The following is a 15054-nucleotide window of genomic DNA, read 5'->3' as shown; positions in this document are numbered from 1 at the left end:
ATAATTGTTACACGTTTGGCACGGACAGCACCCAGGTTGGTATTTTCAAAAAGGCCAGCCAGACAGGCCTCACTTGCCTCCTGCAAAGCCCCAATAGCTGTGCTCTGGAAGTGCAGGTCTGTTTTGAAGTCCTGAGCAATTTCTCACCAGACCCTGAAAGGGGAGCTTGCGAATCAGAAGTTCAGTGGACTTTAGATAGCGGCTGGTTTCAGGCTGGTTTCACGGAGAGCCACAGGGCCAAGCCTGTAAGGACGAGGTTTCTTCACCCGTCCAGCAGAGGGCGCACACTCGCGAGCGGCTTTTGTAGCCAATTGTTTCCTGTGTGTGCTTCACCACCGGTGGATTTGCGTGCAGTCGGTTTGTACGAGCCGTGGTATGGGTACCTCCTTACTTACCCCACTTTTCCTTCTGCTGGAGCTCGGCAAGGGAGAGGCGACGGTCGCGTTAGAAAGCAGCTGAGGCGCGGTGAAGGCTGTGTCTGGCCTTCTTAAGTGTGAGTTAGGGACATTTTTGTTTGTTTGTTTGTTTGTTTTTGGTTCCATTGTTTGTTTGTTTACATTGAACCTCCAGTGTTCTCAGTCACACAGGACTATCAAAAAAAGAGGGTCTTTCCAAAATGTAATCAGGGTCTAAAGCTGCAGGAAGTCCAGCCTTGAGAAACTGACCCTGAAACAGCAATGCAGAAACATATTTATTGATTGATACATAAATATATTTTTTTTTTGAGTAAAGTAAGTTCCTCATAACAAAGCTGCTCATCTAATGTATACTTGTTGTGAAGGAAACCTGCTCCTGCCTCTTTAGTCTGTTTTCAGTACTCTACATTCAGTACTCTACAGGTATTCCAGGTGTGCCAGGACTATCCTGCCATCAAAGTCAGTCAAAGGCTGTAAAGCTTCATCAGAGAACAACTCTATAGATAACAGAAAATTTCTGCAATGATTTCTTCAAGGTGAAAGTACTTGTAGAAAACAATTATTCATTCTGATGTCTGCCCTAGAGACAGGACAAACAACTGTTTCCTTCTAGTGTTTATCCTAGATACAATGCCTCTACTAGAATTTCACTCTACTGGACTTGATCATTACCATTCTAAAATATAGATTTGTAATCTTTATTCTTTGTGAATATCAACTATGTGTACTGTGTTTTTTGATCATATTCACCTTCCAGCTCTCCCAAAAGATCCCCCCAGGGCCACCCCATGGTTGTACCCCTTTTCAATTGCATCAAACACACACTCTCCCCCCTCCCTTCCTCTCTCTCTCTCTCTTCCTCTCCTTCTCTCTCTCTCTCCCTCTCTGTCTCTCTCTCTGTCACCCTCTCTCTCTTACACACACACAATTTCATATTAATAACTACTATGTAATGTATACATTACTCACTGAATTTAATTTGTGTTGCTCATCTACTGGAATCTTAAGAATGGTCAAGCTGCCAAGGGCTTACAAACTCCCTTTCCCTAGCAGCCAGTCAACGGCTATCAAACAAGTCCTCACTTACGGGTGGGCCTCATGGACCTGTCCCCCCTCTGTACTGGAATGGACTGGCTTGATACCGTGCAGCTCTTGTACAGGCAGCCACAAAAACTGAGAGTTGAAGCACACACTGCTCCTTTCATGTCCAGAAGACACTGCTGTCTAGTTCCTCCCAGACTTCCAACTCACCGGATTCATTGTTCTGAGTCCTGAGCCTTGGGTGGAGAAAGAAGGTAAAGATAAAAGGGCACGGCTGAGCATGACTTTTTATTAACCACCACAACAAAATTCTCCTGACAGAAACATCCTTGGCTCTATTAACCTTTTGGCATTTGTGCTTGTAAAGGTTTCATCATATTTAAAATTTATATGTAGGGTCTTTGTCTCACAATTGTGCAGCTTTAAAAACAATTATTCCTATTTACCAATTATGTAAAGTATTTAATTTGTTCATGAAGTAGCAACTTTATTTTGAAGAACACTTGTTTTTCTTCCTTAAGATAGTCCTCTGAAATATTACTGAGTTGATTATTTAATGAATGCAAAGTATAGTGTGATACTTCAACATTTCATTTTTGCTTGGAGAATTGATTTTCTTGGTCTCATAATGGTCTAGTTTCTAAAACAGTGATGAATTTCTAGTTAGGATTTAAAACGTTATGTTTATTTAATGGTGTACATATACATGTGTGGGTGATCATGACACAGGACATGGAGAAAGGTTAGAGGACAGCTTGCCGGAGCCAGTTCTCCTTCTATCATGTGGGTTACTGAGACCCAACTCAGGATGCTAAGCTTGGTGTCTCTCACCCACCCTCTGCCAACCTTCTTAAGAGCTTCCCCTAACCAGTGCTTCTGTTTTGGTATATTCTGAAAGACTGGCTGAGTTTTCTATGAGTCTTAGATGTCTGAACTAGTTGGAATCAATATTGCATATAATGCAGCCTTGATATCTGACACCAGCATTAGGAAATACTCTTGCCCTCTTTACTGACTGTAATGAAACTGGCTTTTGAAGGACATGAACTCAGTGGGTACAACTAAAAGTGACTTGTTGGTTACAAGCTTGGCCTCTAAGAGTTAGTCCTTTCACTTCTTTCCTTGTCTTTAAGTAATAGCAGTGGCTGTCTTACCATATAACATCTCCACAGGAAAGCTTCTCTTTCTTCACATGCCAAACTTGCTCCATTTGGAGATGACCGTAGGTGCCATTGGTAGAGTACAGTTGCCCTCTACTCCCCCTCCTTGATTTTCTTATTGAATCTGTCTACTGCAGGCTTAGACAGGGAAACGAGCACTTGTAGGCTTTGGTTGTTGATAACCTTCCATTGGTGTCATACGGAATTGTCGTGGTTTATGAAATATTGCTGCTAAAATGAATCTGTATTTTCAGAAATCCAATCAGTTGTGAGGGCTTCATGAGGTTGAACCCAGTGTCAACTGACATGTTTACTTTTCACTCATTTGATTGTTGGTAGATTGCTGTTTCTTGAAGTTATGAGACCGAGGTCCCCTTTCCTTGTTAGCAGGCAGGGCACTTGGTTTCTGGAGGCCTTTCTCTTGTCTACTATTTGTACCCCACTTCGAGACGCACTAGCTTCTTGTTCTAATGTGGCAGCCTTCTGACTTCATTCAGAGAAAGTTCTCTGCTTTAATGGTTCATACTATACCAGGCTCTCCCAGACAGCCCAAGGAAGATTCCCTAATTTGAGATTCATTGCTCTAATGATATGTAGGTGCAGTGTAGGCATTAGGGCTTGGGCTTCTCTGTGGACGCCTATGCCTCATACATACCATAGGCGTAAGAGATCACATGTACTGGCACTGTTTTCCTGGTATTGTGTCTTTGCTTTCCTCTGATGTCACCCACTCCTCCCATGAGGTTACACCATCATTCTCTTCTGAGTCTGTTCTACTGTGTTTACCCATGTTTCAGTTTGAATCTACTTGGTATTCTTACTCTGTTAATGGAAAGCCAGTATGTTCTTCATTTTGTTCAAATCAATATACTCTAACTTCTGCAGAGAACAGTTTATTTTGGATATTTCTACAATAGTTTACAACTTTTCAGCTTTTCCTTTTGGTTGTATACCTCTGTGATTGTGAACAGCTTTTTAAATCAATCATCAGTTATGTTGATTTCAGCTTTTGCTGTGGATAGAATGATGCCTCCTTTCTGGTTCTTATCTAGATCTCTCGTTTTACATCTCTTCCATCTGCCCCTTTCTTTCGTTACTGTTGCATCTGGCTCTCTTGCCTTATCTTTATATCCTTGGTTTTCTTTACACTCTTCCCATAGCATTGGAGCTGTTCGTGTTGTATAATGTCTCCCATATGCCTCTTACAGAAGAGGAGTTAAAATTAGTTATCTAAAAGATGTCAACTCTCAAAACCTAGAAGTGAGATATACCATATTCCTTAAAAATTACATCAAATTCCCATTCCTACTTTAGTTCCCTCTTTGGAAGGCCCTCACTGAAGTATGAGACTTTGTCATTGTCTTAGTTTGGGTTTCATTGCTGTGAAGTGACACCATAACCAAGGCAACTTTTATAAAGGACAGCATTTAATTGGAGATGGCTTCCCGGTTCAGAGGTTCAGTCCGTTATTATCATGGCAGGAAACATGGCAGCATCTAGGCAGGCATATTGCTGGAGAAGGAGCTGAGAGTTGTACATCTTTATCTGAAGGCAACTAGGACAGAGAGTACTCTTCAGCACTGGGTAGAGTGCATAGGACATCAAAGCCCACTCCCACAGTGACTGACTTCCTCCAATAAGGCTACACCTACTCCAACAAGGCCATACCTCCTAATAGTGATATTTCCTATGGGCCAAGCATCCAAACACAGGAATCTGTGGATTCCAAACCTATTTAAACCAATACAGTCGTCTTGATCCTGCTTGGGTACTTGTCTGTATTGATTAACTTCTCTGGTTTGATTATCTGTTTGTATTTTCCTCTCCTATTGTACATCTTATGAGGCAATTACAGTGGCCTCTTCTGTTTGTCTCGCCATGTTTTTATTTGAGCACCCATACATCTCATGTCTTAGGATAAACAGTCTTTAAAATCTTTCCTATCACTTACATTACCTCTGAGCTGTGATACATGAATTACCTTACTGAATTTATCCTTTGTTATTTGGTTATCTGTGTCCCTCCTAGATTAATTACCTAGTATCATAATTCCAAACAAATGTCCATTGAATATATGAAACTTCTCAACTTTTAAAACTTTGTTGAGACATTGTCTCACTATGTAGTTTTTGCTGGCCTGGAGTTGCTATGTTACAGCCTGGCTTCAAATCCACTGAGATCCATCTGCCTTTGTCCCCAGGGCTGCAATCAAAGGCAAGTACCAAGCCAGGAAGCATTTAAGATTTTTAAAGAGATTGTGTGTTCTTTGCCTTAAACCATCTAGTTGGATGGAGACTAGATGGAATTGTTATTCTGCCCAGCAATGCAGCAACACAGAAATAGTAAGAAAGTGAAGAACTTTTTCATGCATTTATCTTTTTTTCATCTCCTCATGTTTATTCTTGAGAGGATGAGCACCATGGGAGACAGGTCACCTATCAGGGTGCCATCATCAACTGGCATTAAGTGAGTGCCAGCGATAGCAGAATTATTCTGTCGGTCATTAAATTCTAGAATGCACTCTAGAAACTGTGCAGAGAGAACAGTTTAGGAAAGTTGCTTGAGATACTTACATATTAATTGAGATTCTGTAACCACCTTCTGTGAAGATATTCTTCAGGCTTCATTGTTGCATAGAAGTAGGAGAAAACATTTGTACAGTACAGCATCTTGAAAGCTTATACTTGAAGAGTCTCTTGGAAATAGAGCTTAGGTGACCTCCTATATAATACATGTACTGGTAATTTTTATTGAGAAATGAGAAAGATTCTAAAGGTATTACATTTCTGTTTGAAACCGTGTTCAGTATATAATAGAAATGTAGGTCTACTTGTGTTTTCCTAATTGTAGAATTGAAAGCATATGGAGCAGTATAGAAAACAGTAGTCAAAACCATCACAAACTGACATCCTTTTGTGTAATGCTTTCAAAACCCCTTTCCCCCTTTTTCTTTCTTACATCTGCAGAGACCTCCTTCTCTGTCACAGTGGGGAAGTCAGCCTTTGTGTCTGAGGCTAAGTGACTGTTTAATCTGTAGTGTGATTTATGAGGAAATGCCTGGTGTTTTTAAAAGTTTCAAAGTAAGTGAATGAGGCACTTTATAATCAATGGCGGATGTCTGTGTCAGTAGGTGATTCTGAATATGCTTGATGGTTCTGGCTAGGCATTACTCCTGAGTAAGTCACACTTGAGAATCACCTTACATATTCATTACACTTTTGTTTGTTCTATTAAAATTAGAGTTTATACAATAAAAGTGATACTTAATTGATTTTTTTATTGGTGCTTGATATTGCCATGAAGACACATTGGAATTTAGTTTTCAATTGAGATAGTTTACACTGTTCACTGTACACATAAAATTGATAGGCAAAAGAAAAAGCTTATTTATAACTAAAGTAATAATATTAATTCTAAGTTGTACATTCTTGCAAGCATTTCCATCCTATTTTCCATTTCATTTTATTTCCTATTTCATTTTAATGTATGTATATTTGCCAGTATGCCAGTCTGCCTTTGTGTGGAGTTAGAGGTCAGAGGTCAGGTGTCAGTTTGTAGGAGGCATCTTTCTGCCTTTGCTGTTTTTAGGCTAGGTTTGCTGACTCTCAGCTGTCTGATCACATGCCCATCCCACGATGCCTGGCTCCTGACATGGGTGCTGGGATCTAACTCAGGTCTTCCTGCAGCGTAGCAAGCACGCTATTGACTGCACCGTCCCCACAGCTCTCGCATTGCTGCTGGTGTTTATCTTTCACTTTTCTGCTATTGTCTAGACCCAGTCTCAAAATAGGAGTTACTGTATTGCTAAAAGATAGATTTTGCTAGTATTGGAATAAGATCATGAGTATTTCATTTATTTTTTATTTCAGTTGACACAAAACTATTCATGGTAGTGAAAATACACCTCAGTGTGGGGATAAACATCAAAAGACCCATTTGATATTGCATTATGTGGGAGATCAATAAAAATGTGTTTAAATGTAGCATTGTACTTTTTGAAGATATTTGGGTAAAATTATGCTTTAGGATGGTGAGCTTCGTAGTCCCAAGACATATAATTAGGCTGCTATGTGGACCTCCTCGTGTTTAGCCAATGTGTGGCTGCATTGATGTGATATTCATACACACCTTGAAAACCCTGGAACAATACACAAGCGCTCCTTAAATCCAGTGATTAGTTTTGCTGTTGCTGTGTTAATTTTTTTATCTTCCGGTGTTCTTATTGATTTCTAAAGAGTCATTTATAATTACGTCTTTCCCATGAATGTTGCCGTGCCTTTGCCTAGCAGGTGCTTCTCTTGCTTTCTGGCAGGAGTCCTCCACACCCGACCATCTTCAACTCTCGGCTTGTATGCATTTGCCCAGTGCTCAAATAGTCCATCCTCTTAACTGTAATCTGACTCTCCATGGTGTTCACTATCCCACTCAACTTGATGTATGTAAATTCAATGAGTATGCTGTCTTATAAAATCTACACTCCTGAATGAAATTATTGACTCTAGCATTTGTAATTCAGCTGAAAAAAAAAAGCCTCCTCTCTGGTTACCATCTCTACTCAATTGCTCTTTACTGTCTAAATATGCTCATATGTTATGTTTACATCTTTTTGTTTCTCAATTTTGCTGGAGATAGTGTCAAAATATTTACCTTGTGCCAGTATTTTATCAGCATATGATGGAGTCAGTGTGGCTGAGATATCAGCAGCAGCAAAATGGTGAGGGTTGAGTACATATGCCTTTGTACTAACTCCGCTGATGGAGAAACGTTTATGGGGTCTCTCTAGCTATTGATGTGACCTGGTTTCCAGGTTGGGCCTGTGCTGCATCCATTCGGTACCTTTGTACAAAGTGGAAAGCGTTTTCCTTGGGCGGACACAGCACCAGACAGAAATCACAAAACGCGGTGATATTTGGGAGGAGTCTCAGTGCTAGTGCCCAGTCACACACTGACCCTCATAGCATGTCACCAAGGGTCTGTGTGGCTCTCCTGTGCTCCTTTGCAAAGTAATTTATAGCACTTCATGAGCGGATTTCTGCTACCGACAAAGCAATTCTAGTGTTTTCTAAAAGCTCTAGAGAGTCTTACGGAGTGGTGGTTGCTTAGGGTTCTAGGCTAGACCTGCTAATATTGTGTTCTAGAACTCTATCCTTACCTCAGGATTGCTACAAATCAGGATTGGGAAATTATGTGCATTTAAAAAGTGACCAGTGAGGTCTGTCTGTCGGGAAGAGTGCAGCAAAATGCACTGGAGCAAAACTGATCTGTAAACTGAGAAAGGAGGTCCTGTGGAGAAGCAAACATGCTAAATACTGCACAGAAAAGACTAGGAGAGGGAGAGACAAATGCTAACGGATGGAGAAATCCTTGATAGATTAAAGAACTGCTCTGCATGGAGACAGGAAGTACTGCAGTGGAGATTTCAGTGGGATAAAGAGAAAGGTTTGAAACAAGTTGGAGGATGGACGATTGAGGTCAGGGGCAGCAGTGTGGAAGGCAGCTCTTAGGTGAGGAAACAGACTGAAGGATGGGGTTGAGGATAATGAAAGTGAAGGTTGTCCCTGGCAAGAAAGCCAGTGACTCAGGTCTTCATGGGTGATGGCAAAGCTTGGGCTTTCCCGTGCCAGCGCTGGGTGCAGGCTGTATAAATATCTCGTCTAGTATTGACTCTAGGGAATGGGCTCGGTATGTAGACACAAATATGGAAACAAGCAGGGCAAGCTAGACAGATGAGAGTTAGGGTTAGGGTTAGGCTGCAGGGCCACAGTCACCTTGAAGAACCCCCATAAATTACATCAATAGAGGGATTATCTCAAAAATAAAATGGTGTTTATTAATATTTGATATGGGGCCTGACCCAGCCAATTAATTCTTATTTAAGATCAAAGAAGTCTGAGTCTTTTGTAGAAAGGTTGCTTAGAGAAGGGGTCAGATACATAGCTCAGCGAGCAGGCTTGTAGTCCACAGTGGAGCAACTGGAATTACCGTAGGCTTTGTGTTTAGGGGAAAAACTCACTGGGTACCTGGCTGAGTTGTGAATAGAGTTTGGATACCTGTGTTTGAACTCTTCTTGGGAGCTTGAGTTTGTTCTTATTTATGTATTTATTTAGGACACATACTCTAAAGTCTGTTTTGGTTAAGTTCAGAGAACTTAAAAGTTTTTATTTCTTTTCTTGTTTCTTTTCCTTCTTTATTTTTTTATTGGATATTTTATGTATTTACATTTCAAATGTTATCCTCTTTCCTGGTTTTTCCTTTGGGATGCCCCCCCCCCCATTATCTCTGCCCCCTACCCCGCTTCTATGAGGGTACTCTCCCTCCCACCCACCCACTCCCAACTTACCACCCTGGCATTCCCCTACAGTGGGGGAATCAAGCCTTCACAGGGCCAAGGGCATCTCTTCCTATTGATGCCAGACAATGCCATCTTCTGCTACATGTGCAGCTGGAGCCATGGGTCCCTCCATGTGTGCTCTTTAGTTGGTGGTTTAGTCCCTGGGAACTCTGGGGGGGGGGGGGTCTGGTTGGTTGATATTGTTGTTCCTATAGGGTTGCAAACCCTTCAGCTCCTTCACTTCTTTCCCTAACTCCTCCATTGGGGTTCCTGTCCTCAGTTCCATGGTTGGCTGTGAGCATTCACCTCTGTTTGTCAGGCTCTGACAGAGCCTCTCAGGAGACAGCTATATCAGGCTCCTGTCAGCAAGCACTTCTTGGCAGCCACAATATTTTCTGGGTTTGGTGTCTGTATATGGGATAGGTCCCAGGTGAGGCAGTCTCTCGATGGCCTTTCCTTCAGTCTCTGCTCCATACCTTGTCCCCATATTTCCTTTAGACAGGAACCATTCTGTGTTAAAAATTGAGCTGAGTCCCATCCTCCAACCAGGGGCTATGCCTAACCTCTGGATATGGTCTCTACAGGTTCTTTCTCCCCTTTGTTGGGCATTTCAGCTAATCTCATTCCTGTTGGTTCCTTGGAGCCTCTTGCTTTCCTGGCATCTGGGACTTGATGGTGGCTACTCCCAGTTTCCCATTCCCCACTGTTACACACCTCTGTTCAAATTTTTGACTGTGTTCCAACCACCTACCATTTATTTCCCCAAATTGTTCATTAAAACTGTTTTTAAAAATACTTTAGTTTTGCCTTTCCCAACAACTTTATTTTAAACTCAAAACTTAGAGAAGTTAAATAAACAGTAGCTCTTTTATATTTGTATTCTTTACTCAGTATTTCCTTGCCAATATTTTCTATAATATATGGACAATTATTAAATATCTGTGAAGTGAACATTGTTAATCCTTTGGAGACTGTATTCTAGCCACCCTTCTTTCCTGTCCAGTAATCAGTCACAGTTTGCATTTTGTCTCTACGTCTATTTTACTCAATGATAGTCTTTTGAAGAATCCTGCTCATTTTGTAGAGAGCTTGCAATTTGAGTTTAACTCATTTCCTTTTTCCTCTCTCTGTGATGAGATTGAGAAATGCTTTGGGAAGAATATCCTAGTGCTGATGTATCCTTCCCAAGGTATAATTATCAGGGGATGTGGCATATTGATGTCTAAGGTGGTGTTAGTTGGGGTTGCTATGCAAAGTAGAGTCCTCAGGGTATTTACTTGTTTGGTTTTCAAGATAAGGTTTCTCTGTAGACCAAGCTGGGCTTGAACTCAGAGACCTGCCTGCCTCTGCCTCACGGAAGTTGGGATTAAAGTTGTGTGCCTCCTTTGCTCAGCTGGAGTTACTATTTTCCCTTTTATTAGCAGAAGTTTTAAACTGTCTTAACAAATTACTTATTAAACCTTGTGTCTTTCATGTAGTTTGTCTTCAGCACTTTGGGTATAATATATTTGATGAAACAAATAATACCTTGCAACAAGCTGCCATATTGGGTCTGTAAAAAGATCAGTACTTATGTTATCATTTATGGCTTTATTTACAGTCTAGAAGGTGTTACATATTAAATTTGGAAGGATGAATTAGTTAATTTATAATGATTTATAGTGCTCATTTAGGCAATCTGAACAAGTTCTTTTTTATTGTTAGTTGTATTGGAAGCCTCATTTTAATGAAGGAAATTAGTTTTAGTTGTCACAGTGGATTCTGGTTGATGTTCCACCCACCCCCATATGTGTTTATCCAGAGTACCAAAGGTGATGAGGTCCTTCAGATGATTAATTGTTATCTTTCACTTGTCTACAATCAACTCAAGCTAGCATCCTAACTCCCTGGTCTGGCCAACCTACTGAGGCTGGCCTCTCCAGCTGGTCCAGATTGTGTTGCAATTTAGATCAAAGTGGTACTCTGCAGTTGGTACCATTCTTGCTTCTGTTTTGCTTCCTTGTCTTCCCTTATCCCGAGGTTGCCTGCATTTAACTAAGAGATGGAGGCTTAGTTATTTTGAGAGAATATGAACTGAGAAATATGAAAATTAATGTGGTGTTCTTCTGTTCCAGTCACACTTTGTTCAGTTTTGTAGATAGTCTGAGCGGTCCAGACTTCCTGGAATTGTAACTCAAAATGTAAGTGTGCAGCTCTTAGGACAAAACTCCCCAGGTGTTTTTAAGGGACTTAATTACTTCTCAAAGCTGGGTGCTATTGCTTTAGGAGTTTTTATTCTTCTAGCACTGTTTTCTATAGATAAAAAAACTATTTGAAGATCTTGTATTATATTTTTCCATACAATTACTTTTTTCTCCCTTCCTCCTTGTTTCTCTTTACAGTGCCCTTTCCTTCTGTGTAGAGAATAACTTGATACATGTAGTCATATACCTGTGGGTGCTGCATCAGGCATTGCTGTGTTTTGGGAGTTAATTAAATCTAATTTTCCTTTTTGGTCTTGTTTCTTTAAATAAAACAAAGCATTGGGATTCTTTCGCACATTTCTCAGGAAAACGAATGCATAGTGAGACTAGAAAGTTACCACAAACCAGCGGAAAGTAGTGAGACCTGTCCTAACACCATCGCACTAGGTAGGGGTCTCTAGAGAGTCCTGAGCACATAGGAATACTGACAGTTACAGCGGCGTATGGACAGCCCTTTATTAAGGGACTTGTCTTAAAAGATTATGGAGCCTCATTCCTAGCACCGGCCTTCTACAAGTGGAGAATGTGACAGGCTAGGGCGTGCACCCTGGTTTGTAGTGCAGTGCCCAGGACCTGAGAACTTGAAGTGTGGAACTGGATTGGATGTGGCCCCAGTGTCTAGAGTTGGAAGACCCACAGTTAGGAAAGAAGAGTACCCGTGTGATGAAATAAGTTCATCTTTCCTTTGATCTGGGCTGTCAAATGACGGCATAGTGCTTGCCCCATTGCATGAGAGTGAATCTTCTTAATCAGTCCATAGTTTCACGTGGCCAAATTTTTTAGAAAATACTTTTCCTGACACTCTGCAGTGTTTACAAGCTGCCTGGCCTCTTGTCCATCTAAAGGATTAATCTAAAATTAAGTATCACAACCATTCTTAGTCATGGATGAAGATCTGGTAACACCTCTTTGAAAATAAAGCAGCAGCTTTAATTTTTTTCCTTTCAACCATCTCTCTTGAAATTTTAATTTTAATTTCAGCTCAACTAATACGTTATCTGTTTCTCAGTGTTCTGTGTCTCTTAAATATTTTAATTTGCTGTTGAAAGCAATTTAATACAGATTGTAGATGCTGCTGGGTACCCCTCTTCCCATAAGAGTTGTTCCCTAACCCCTCTTTCTCCCAGGGTAGTTCTCCTGTAATTGTCATGAGCTTCAGTGTGAGCTCAACACACAGCTCCAGTGTGCAGTGATCAAAGCAAGGAAACTAATACACCCCTAACCTCAACCATTTATCATTCTCTGGGTCAGAAACACGTTATTTCTCATCTTGAAATGTTAATACATGAATTATTACAGTCACTCAACTGTGCTGTAGAATGCTAAAACGTATTATATTTTATAAACCTGACCAGCTCTTTCTTCTCTCTACCCTGTTAGCCTCTGGCAAGCCCTGCTCTACTGTAGATCAAGTCTCTTAACTTCCTCTTATGAGTGACAACATGCACTGTTTCTTTTTTTGCCTGGCTTATGGCCAATTACATTTTCTATACATAAAAATGAGTTTTCTAACCTTCTACTATTTCCACGTTACATTTTTGTTTTACATATGTACTTTATGCTCATTGTAACTAGTAAGATTTCAATGCATACTATCAAACCTTTAAAAAAAATCAAGTACTGGCAAAAATATACTTATAGTTTTATGCAAAAGTGCTTTTAAAATCTGTACATGTATCTCTGTTTTTAAAAATAAAGTTGTTTAATTAAAAAATACAAAAGGAAGGCCAAAATATGGAAGTCTCAGTTCTTCTTAGAAAAGAAAAAAAGAAAAAGAAAAGAAAAAGGAAAAAAAATGTGTATTCATCATATATTACTTAACAAATTTTGTGAGCTATAATATTTCATAAAATAAATAAATAAAAATAGAAAGAAAAAATGAGTTTCCTATATTTATAATTAAGAATCTAGTATAATGCCATAGTATAACATGTATCTGTGTATTTTAATAGCACCAATTGGCCTAGTCATTCGAGGAACCATAAGGAAACATTCCTGAATGTCTGCTGCATTGCTGGTGTGCTGTTTTGGTCTTCATGAACTACATTTCTGAAACAAAGCACAGTTTGGGGGAACTTGAAAAGGGCAGTGTAACTATGGACTCCTTTGATTTCTTGGATATTTATCGTACATTAAACTCCTGTAATACTATTTACCATGTAAGTTTACATATAACTTTTAGTTATTCATTTTGTGTCTAATCCCATTGGATGGTTCTAGTGCCAGAGCTTTGATGATTTCTGGCATCATCTTCATCATCTTGTGTTTACATGGTATGTCTCAGTGTTCTATTGCTGTGAAGAAACATTGTGAATGAGGCAACTCTTAGAAGAGGAAACATTTAATTGGAGGTCTGCTGACAGTTTCAGAGTTTAGTTCATTATCATCATGGTGGGAAGCATGGCACACTGGTGAGCGTGGTGCTGGAGAAGTAGCTGAGAGTTCTACATTCTGATGAGAAGACAGCGGGGAGAGAGGGCGAGAGGCTCCATGGACTTTTGAAACCTCAAAGCTCGCTCAAGTGGCATACTTCCTCCCACCAGGCCACACTTCCTAATCCTTTCACCTAGAGTCACTAGTGACCAAGAATTGAAACCTATCAGCCAGTGGAGGGCATTGCCATTGAAACCATTAGTATGGGGGATTCTTTCTGCCCTCCTTTACATGGGGATCTAACACAGGTCTCCTTGTACAGCAGGCACTATTACAAAGGTAGCCTTCTCTTTAAGGGGTGTCTCCTTACATCAGCTTTCTTCTTTGTTCTACAGGGTTAGGTGAAGAATGCCTCTTACAGCATGTCCTTTTGAATGATGACAGCATCCTTCTCACTGCAACAGTCAAATCTCCCAGAAATTCTAAAAATTCTTAAAATTTTTTCATAATACATACATACATACATGCATACATATATAAACACACATGTATACATCTATGTGTGTGTATATATGTGTGTGTGTGTATATATTACACACACACACACACACACACACACACACACACACACACATATGTTATGTTTGAATTGAATGGTGCGTGGGTTGAGGACAGAGAACAACTTATGGCAGTCAATTTTGTCCATTATGGAGAGCTTTCAGTTTTCAAAAGCCCCTGGAGTTTGAGTCATTGAGTTCAAATCCAGGTTGTCAGGTTAGGTAGCAGGCCTCTGAGCCCTGTGGGTGATCCCTCAAAATTGTACTTGAGGGTAAAGCCTATTGAGAAACTAGCTTGGCGGGGGGGAGGGGCAGATGCAAATTCATTCTTTTAACTAGACCAAGAAGGGGCCTTACTGATTACTTCCTTTTGTCATCCTATTAAACAGGAAGTTCTAAGACATCAAAATCTCTTGCTTCTCTCCCTCTTTCTCTTTCTTCCTCTCTATAGGGCTTTGCTGTATATTCCAAGCTAGTCTTGAACTCATGTCCTCTTGCTTCAACCTCACTAGTGTTCAGAATACCCATTCTTTGTAAAGATTTCTCTCAGTGTGAAATGAAAGGAATTGTGTTCTTTGAATTGTTTGGTGTTAGATAAACTCAAGATCTGCATTGTTGAGGAATGAAATTTGGGGAAAAATTTCATTTTTTTGCTGGGTTGTATAGGGCACCTGTAGTCCCGATTTTTATGTGTTTATTTGTTGTAGATCTAGAACTTGTGTAATGCAAATGCTTTATAAATCATCCTGTGTGTGATCCAGGGCTATCTATGGTTTCTACAAAATCATTGGTGCTTTCTTCTCTACCAGCCACTTTTGTTAGCTTACTGTCTATTACCAGAACATCCTCTTAAACAATTTATGGAATTCATAGACTTATGTGGCTATTTTAGACTTGTATTATTAGTCAAAGTTAGTCTTATCTCAAAGTATA

The 15054-nt window shown here is 40.1% G+C and overlaps 1 protein-coding gene across 1 annotated transcript in view; it reads left to right on the top strand.

The window, feature by feature from the left end:
* The window catches only part of DIAPH3 (diaphanous related formin 3), a gene marked incomplete at both ends in the record, with an annotated part of 452874 nt that overhangs the window by 51078 nt on the left and 386742 nt on the right, over positions 1-15054 (top strand). The gene's annotated exons all lie outside the window — the stretch shown is intronic.

The sequence above is a fragment of the Micromys minutus genome (assembly GCF_963924665.1).
Source record: "Micromys minutus genome assembly, chromosome: 5".
Taxonomy (NCBI): Eukaryota; Metazoa; Chordata; class Mammalia; order Rodentia; family Muridae; genus Micromys; species Micromys minutus.
Note: the sequence above shows the minus strand (reverse complement) of the source record. Positions and strands in the feature narration are given on the sequence as shown.